Source organism: Falco rusticolus, chromosome 6, assembly GCF_015220075.1.
Source record: "Falco rusticolus isolate bFalRus1 chromosome 6, bFalRus1.pri, whole genome shotgun sequence".
Taxonomy (NCBI): domain Eukaryota; kingdom Metazoa; phylum Chordata; class Aves; order Falconiformes; family Falconidae; genus Falco; species Falco rusticolus.
This window is the reverse complement of record NC_051192.1, coordinates 17,658,966-17,666,733: the sequence shown is the minus strand read 5'-3', so window position 1 is coordinate 17,666,733 and position 7,768 is coordinate 17,658,966. Positions and strand designations below refer to the sequence as shown.

Here is a 7,768-nt window from a genome sequence, read left to right as displayed (position 1 = left end):
TCCAAAAGCTTTCTGGGACCCTGTCCTAATGTATGACCTCTGATGTATGACATTTTTTTTCCTATCTCCTAACAGACACTTTTCTTGATGTAATCTGTTTTTGTTGAGTTCCTCGATACCCACAAGAAAAGCTTGGCTCCACTTTCTCTGTAGGTACACATAGTATGAAACAAGATTATAATCCTTGACCTCTTCTTCTCTGTATTATAGAAACCTAGGCCACTCCTTATCAGGGACTCCACAACCTTCTAATCTGGATGACCATCTCCCAGACTTACTGCAGTCTGTAAATGTCCTGGAGATCCCAAAACGGTATGAAGACTCCAGATGTGGTCCCACAAGCATCAAACAGGGTGATAACCATTCCCCCAATCTGATGGTTAGACTTCGGTGCTGACACAGGAAAACCAAAGCTCATCTGGAGCTGAGATTGGTAGGGATGTGGAAGGTCAACTACATGGCTTTTAGAATCACATTAGCAGCAAATGAAAAATTAAGGAAAATATGGGACCCCTTCTGAGTGAGGGAAGGAGGGAAATAGCAACAGATGTGGAGCAGGCTTGAGGTACCGAATGCCTTCTCTTCTTGTCTTTACAGATGAAGTCTGCTCTCAATTTTATGTCCCTTTCCCTTCTGACAGAGCTTATGGCAGTGGATTATTCATGGCAGAGGATGACCAAATCAGGAATCACTTGAGCAAAATGGACACATGAAGGACACAAGAGTAGTTGCAAACTTCCAGCATAGATTTACTATGGTCCTACCTGATCTACCCAACTGCCTGCCTTGATGGAACCTGGGAAGGAAACACTTCTTTATCTTGACTTAAGTGAGGCTTTAAATAAAATCTCCAAGAGTCTCCTTGTAGCCAGATTGAGAATATATGGTCTGAAGGAGAGGTTAAGAAGGTGGGTGAAAAGCCAGCTGGACTACAAGACCTGAAGTGTTGGGATCACCAGTTGGAAATGTATCAAGCGTCTTGTTAATTATAGTGTTTGCAGGTGTTGATACTGATACCAAGACGCTTAAACACCTTCATTAACAACCTGCATGATAGGATGGGCCTTTTAATACTGAAATGAGGCTTATAAGAATGATGGGGGCAGACTTTTTAGTAGGGCCTGTAGCAATAGGACAAGGGTTAATGGTTTTAAACTAAAAGAGGGTAGATTCAGACTAGATATAAGGAAGAAATTCCTTATTAGGGTGGTGAAACACTGGACCAGGTTGCCCAGGGAGGTGGTAGATGCCCCTAGAAACATTCAAGGTCAGGTTGGACAGGGGTCTGAGCAACCTGATTCAGTTAAAGATGTTCCTGCTCATTGCAGGAGGGGTTAGACTAGACATCCTTTAAAAGTCCCTTCCAACACAAACCATTCTGTGATTCTATGATTCTGTGATCAGAGAGGACAAAAGCAAAGTTCCGCCACGTGGGGAGGAAGCACCCCAGCAGTACCCTGCAGAAATAGGGAATCTTTACCCTGGCGTGATTCAACCACACAACCGCCTGATCTGGAGTAAGATGTGCTGCCCTTTTGCTACAAGATGGACATGGAGGGATGCAGCCCCCAGGCATGGACCCAACCTGGGTGGTGGGGATGTGCTCCTCATGGGGACTACCCCAAAGCTGGCCACTACAGCTCCCAGGAGATCCAGGCCTGACCCCGACCCTTATAAGCCAGGCATTGCTGCTGAGTCTTTTGCTAGGCAGGTGAGATGTCTCCCCTACCTCAGTCACTGTCCCTGGCACCCACCAGGCCCCTTTTGAACCAGCTGAAAACTTACCTGCTTACCCCCTCTCCTCATGCCTTGGTTGCAGCCCTCTCCCTTCCTCACTCCCTCCTTTTATCCCTCTCTCTTTCCCAACTTCATCAATGACACAAAATTTGGGAAAACACCCTTCCCTCATATTTGGCCAGAACCTCCCATTTATACCTATTGCCTTTCATCCTCTCATCATAAAACACTGTGAGGCACCTGGCTTGAGGACCTCCTCATAGATACAGGAGAGTTGCTACCAGGTCCTCATTGAAACCTCTTCTTCCCCAGGACAAATAAACCCAGTTCCCATGGCTTCTCCTCATATAGCAAGTGCTCCCACACCATACCATTTTGATCGCTCTCAACTGGCCTTGTTCCAGTTGATCACTGTCCTTATACTGGGAGGCCCAAAGCTGCATGCAGTATTCTAGTACAGAACAAGAGTAAGCAGCAGAAATAGAAGGGTGTCAGTAAGGAAAGCAGGAGAGTGATGAGACAAGGTGCCCAGCTCCACCATAAGGTCTGGAGGAACTCTTTCCTTCCTGCAGGGCAAGAGGACACCTCAGCAGTTTTGCCTAGCAGAAGGCCCCAAGGATGGATGATGGCCAGCAAGAAGGCAACCTTCGTGGAGAGAGAGAAGGAACCTCCCCAGGCTAAAAGTGTCGAGCCAGGCAGGAGTCGAACCTGCAATCTCCTGATCCGTAGTCAGGCGCGTTGTCCATTGCGCCACTGGCCCTGGCCCCTCACCACCCCTGTGGTCCTGGCAGGCTTCCTGTGTCCTTCATTCTGGAGAACTTCCCCTGAACCCATCACAAGGACACCAAAGAACATCCGAAGCAACATCAAGCAGTGACGAACATCAGCTGGACAATCCAGCCGCCCTGCGATTCAGCTTAGGCTCTTTGTGACCTGCTACAGTGATAGGTCTGGGAGGCCCTGTCAGAGATCAAATCGTACTCAAGATAGATGGTGTTCCTTGGTCTCCTCTTGACCACTGAGGAAATGATCTCTTCAAAGAAACCTATCGTGCTGGCAAAAAGTGGTCTGGTGTTGGTAAATCCATGATCCCTGTTTCCAGTCATTTTCATGTCCCTCCTCCATTTGGGCATGGCTTTCAGGAATATTTCTTCCACCGCCTTCATGTGGGCTCTGAACTGATGCTGACCAGATTAGAGGTCCCTAGACACTCCTTCTTAATCTTCTTGAAAAAACCTCTCATGTTATTCTTCAGAAAGTCTCCCTGTTGCCATGGTCTTTCATTGAGTAATTGCCCCTGACCCCCTCCAGAAATCCCCTGGACTGACTGTACCACCTCATGTTAGCCTCCTGGGCAAGTGTTGCCTGAGGACAAGTCCAGGTTCTCCAGGAGCACTTCAGAGAGGAAGACTTCTCTTCTTTCTGCTTGTTGATGAGGTCACCTGCTGCGGATACCCACCACGACAAGCCCCTGAACTGGAGCTGAAAGGAAAACTCTGGGCATCACATTTCCCCCTCCCCTCAGCCACCCCTGAGGTGCACCCTTATAGCTGGGCTGGCCGATGTCTTGCAGATACAGGCAGGGCAGCCCCCCAGAAAAGTAGGGGCAATACAGAGGGCGGCCAGTGGTGCCCCAGGGCTGACCCCGGTGTGATTTGAACACACAACCTTCTGATCTGGAGTCAGACGCGCTGCCCTTGCGCCACGAGGTCAGGGTGGAAGGATGCAGCTCCCCACCGGGAACACCAGCCTGGGTGGTGGGGAAGTCTTCTCCATGGGGACCACCCCAGGGGTGTCTGAGCAACCCCCTCAGCAAGGCTGTAGCTATGGAGAGAAAGGGGCAACCTGAGGAGAGGGTGGCCAAGGCCTGGCTGCAGAGAGGAGTCCAGGCTGCAGGATGAATATGCAGGGTGGGGTGGGGTGAGCCGCAGCGTCAGTGTGAGCGGGAGCCAGGCTCAGGGATGCTGTGAGGGAGAATGGCAGCCCACGGCAGAACACAGGGAAGGGACCAGGTCCCCTCCTGCAGCACAGCCAGAGATGGGGTTTGGGTATGTACCCAGAAATGGTGGTGGACAGTGTCAAGAGCAGGCAGCCCATGGGCTCAGTTCAGTCACAGCTGGCACTACAGCTCCTGAAGTCCTTCCCCAGCCACAAGCCTGTATTGGCTGATAATGGCAGCTAGACCTTCTGCAAGGAAGGCACGACATCCCTTCAGTGCAGGCAAGGTCCACCACCAGCTCTGGGTGCCCAGTCCTTTCCTCACTGGTAGTTAGCACAAGGTTGTCATGGACAAGGGTGTCAGAGAGGAGGTGAAACCTTCCTTCTTCCTCTTCAACTCCATGCCCACCCCAGCCAGCATGCTGGAGGAAGACTGAGGCAGGAAAATGGTGTGGGCACAATAAGAGCAGGGGGCTGGGGCTAGCAGGGCAATGGACAAACCACCAGGAGACTCCTGTCTGGCTCAACCTACTCTTGCCCACAGGCTGGCCGTGGTGGAGGGATGGGGATCAGGCTGTCCTGGTGTCCTTCTGGAAGTGGTGGATAATGCACCATGGGTTTTGCCCTGGCTCTGGCTTATCACCTTTCTCTGACATGTATTCTGCCAGCAATAACACATTTTTCTATCAGAAATCCATCAGGCATTTTTCCCAAAAACAGTTGTTGTTACACCTCATTCGTGAATGTCTCATTTCATCTGGCACTCCTGCAGACTGGATAGAGGCAGAGTGGCTGTGCCTCCGTTTGCCCCATTCCCTTTCTCTTTCTGAGCATGTTTTCTTCTGCTCAACCCATCTCTGCTTTGCTCCACCTCCAATTCATCCCACATTGTTCTCCACTGCCCCTGCCTTTGGCCTTGTGTCACAGATTCTGACACCTTTAAACTCCGTTCCTGTTTGCCTCAGAGCTCATATTAAAAACCTTATAGCTAGAGCTCTGACACCGTTACTAATATGTCTCTTTCCTTTTAAAGAAACTATTTAATGTAAGTGCACCAATTTGTGATGCAATGCTGAATTTATTGTTGCCATTAACAATGATCCATTTCAGAAAAATTCTTTAGAAATTAGGACAAAAATCAAGAAAATGGTTTATAAATGTAAATAAAAATTAGAGCACCCAAATAAGGAATGGCATAATTGATAGTTTAATGGATGCATTTATTTTCTGCAGTGGATGTAGTTAACTATCTATGCTTAAGGCATTTTGCTTGAATTGCCCAGCTAATGAGCTACTTGTCCACCATCTGTATGTACTGTGTACAAGTACATGAGAAGATATACAGTATTCATTTGGAAGGAAAGACTGTGATGATCTTTATTAGATTTCTACTTGTGGATAACTGTTTGGGAGCAAGCAACAACACTCTCACCTGGGCTAGCAGTAGGGTACAGTTTTACATGGAAAGGTTCTTCTCGTGTGCAAAAAGAAAGCACAAGACTCTCTGAAATCCTGCATTTTCAAGCTTTTGAAAATTAGTTTTATTTAAAAATAAATAAATAAATGACATCGTGTGGTTACTGCTTTCTGACTGTATGAGGCAGCATTGATTAGCAAGGCATGAAGCACTGGGGGAAGGTCTCCTGCGGTGGGATGCTGCTTTAGAAACTTGAATGTGTCTCGAGAGAAGATGCTTACCTGTGCACTAGGCAGCAGAGCTCCCGTTATTACTATAGTTACAAAGTTTTTTTAAAGTTATATAAATGATGTAACATCATAAGTTAGCTTTGTTAGTTATACACCCATCCTGAACGTGAGCAGCTCGCTCCGGTCCCTACAATCCAATCTCAGACACCAAAACCCGTCCCTGCGCTCCAAATGTATTAACAAACAACAAGCATTTACTACGTGAATGGTCGATGCTGAAGATGAGCGAAGAAGCAGGCACCTACCTTTTCCCCCTGAGCAAACCCTGCCCCACCAGAAGGGCCTTGCTGTCCCTTCCTCCGCAGCAAGTCGTCCCGCAAGAGGGAGCCATGGACCGGCTCACGGGCTCCGCAAGCTGCAAAGCCGGACCGGAGGGGCGTTCTGCTCGGTGGAGGATGCTCCGTCCCTAGGCTGCGCTGGAAATTCAGCTGGTTTCCTTCCTGGAAAGACGGTTCTTTCTCCACAGCCCATATTAGATTTTGGTTTTTCAGTCCCACTGGTCTCTGTTAAACTTTCCCCCCATCAGCCCAGGGTTTTCTAGAAGTGAAGCCTCAGATGTGGCCACAGGCTTCACCTGATGCCTGCTCCCTGCTGACCACCTCACAGTGGCACCTCTCCCAATTTATCCCACACTGGAGACACTCAGCTGCCTAAATTCAGATATCTAGTGTTGTGTTATGGGATATGCTGCCTGGTCTCTATTTGCCCCTTTGGAAACACTGAGTATCCCACACATTTCTGTCCCATGCTAATATCTTGGATGCTTCAGGACATCTGTAGTGATACTGTGTCCAGGCAGCTGAATCCTGCCTGAGGGTGGGAGTGAGCTCAAAGATTCGAACATTTAAAGTAGGTGTCTCCACACAGGGGCGTGTAGTCGTGTGTTAGATAGTTGATACAATATTAGGGCCATAAAGTATCTTGAAGAGATTCAGGAGATACTTCTGGACACTTGGCTTTGCTGTGTCTATTTGTAAACAGAATATATTGAAGTCTATATGGTATCAGTTGATAGAATACTGAAATTTTCAAATTTCTCAGCAGAACACTCCATTTCCCCCGCCCCCCTTATATTGTTATAAATAAGGTCAGGTTTTCAGCTAGCTCAAGGAGCACTAAACCCCAACTGCAATCAAATTCTGCTGATTTATATTGCCACTGCAAATCTGTGCAAGTGCTTGGGGGAAGCAGATTTATCTCTGTGCCCTAGATGAAACAGAAACAGCCATCTGTTTCAAGGTTGTTGATTCAAGGCCAGATTGGATGGAGCTTTGGGCAACCTGGTCTAGTGGAAGGTGTCCCTGCCCATGGCAGGGGCATTGGAACTAGATGGTCTTTAAGGTCTCTTCCAACCCATACCTTAGATAGGGTTGAAGTCTTCCTGTATCTCCATTGACCCTGAGGGAAAACTAGAAGATGGGGATAGATTAGACAGCTGGAATGGATTTCATCCCATCTCTTTTGGAGGCTGACAGTAGAGATCCCTCCATCTGAACTAGTCTTCTGCATTCCTTTTATAGTCAATGGAGAGAAGCAAGCACTGGATGAGCCTGCCAGAATATCACACTGTAGAAAGGACACTTGGCTACCTGAGTGGCTCCAATGCAGGCTCTAAATTGTAAACATCTTAAGCAGGATGAAGGGACCCCCACTTGTAATTTGGATTTATCTAATGTAAGACATACTCCACCAAAAGCCACAAAATTGAAGATCCCAAATCATGGGTGATTCATCTTAATAATGCTAATGACTAAAATAGTGATAAAAATGACCTAGCTCAGACTTTGGCAGTTGTTGGCATTTTCACACCCTGCATGGAAATGCATGAAAAAATCTCCAGCAGTCCTGTCTGCTGGTAAACTGGATGAACTGGAAACAGGCCTTTCCTGTGACCATTGCAACACTGAGCATGAGGAAGCAGTGACTTTATGGAGGGTTGGTGACTTTCTCCAGCCCCAGATGCAGCTCATTAGGCAAGGTGCAGAGCTTTCCCCATGTGTAAGTATTTCTTCTGTGATCTGTGTAAACTATGTCTTACGCCTGGAATAACCTGGGAGAGGAGGAGGAGAACAAAAAAGAGCAAGTGAAGTGCTGAGGCATCAAGGTAGAATGAGATGGCACTCCAAATTGGAAGACTTTTCCTGGGATAAAATTTCTGATCATAATTTGAAGGGGACTGTGACTGTATAATCATGTATAGTCTAATACTGAGGACATTAATCCCTAATGGCTAGAAATTATAGGGAAGGATTTTGAATGTAAGATAACTCAACAAGCACTCCTCTTCTACCAGGTTATTAACACACTCGAGATTTTGCATTTGTCCTTCATTTCCCATGGAAAAAAAAAAAAAGGTACAAACATTTCGAGCCCATCATTGCACAGA

General features: G+C 47.4%; 2 non-coding genes across 2 annotated transcripts; both read right to left on the bottom strand.

Annotated features, from left to right (window-relative positions):
• Positions 1-2,424: 2,424 nt before the first annotated feature.
• Positions 2,425-2,497, bottom strand: TRNAR-ACG. Its single transcript has one exon. It is a non-coding gene; the product is annotated as a tRNA-Arg (tRNA).
• An 880-nt stretch (positions 2,498-3,377) lies between these two features.
• On the bottom strand, positions 3,378-3,449 carry TRNAW-CCA. Its single transcript has one exon. It is a non-coding gene; the product is annotated as a tRNA-Trp (tRNA).
• Positions 3,450-7,768: the final 4,319 nt, after the last annotated feature.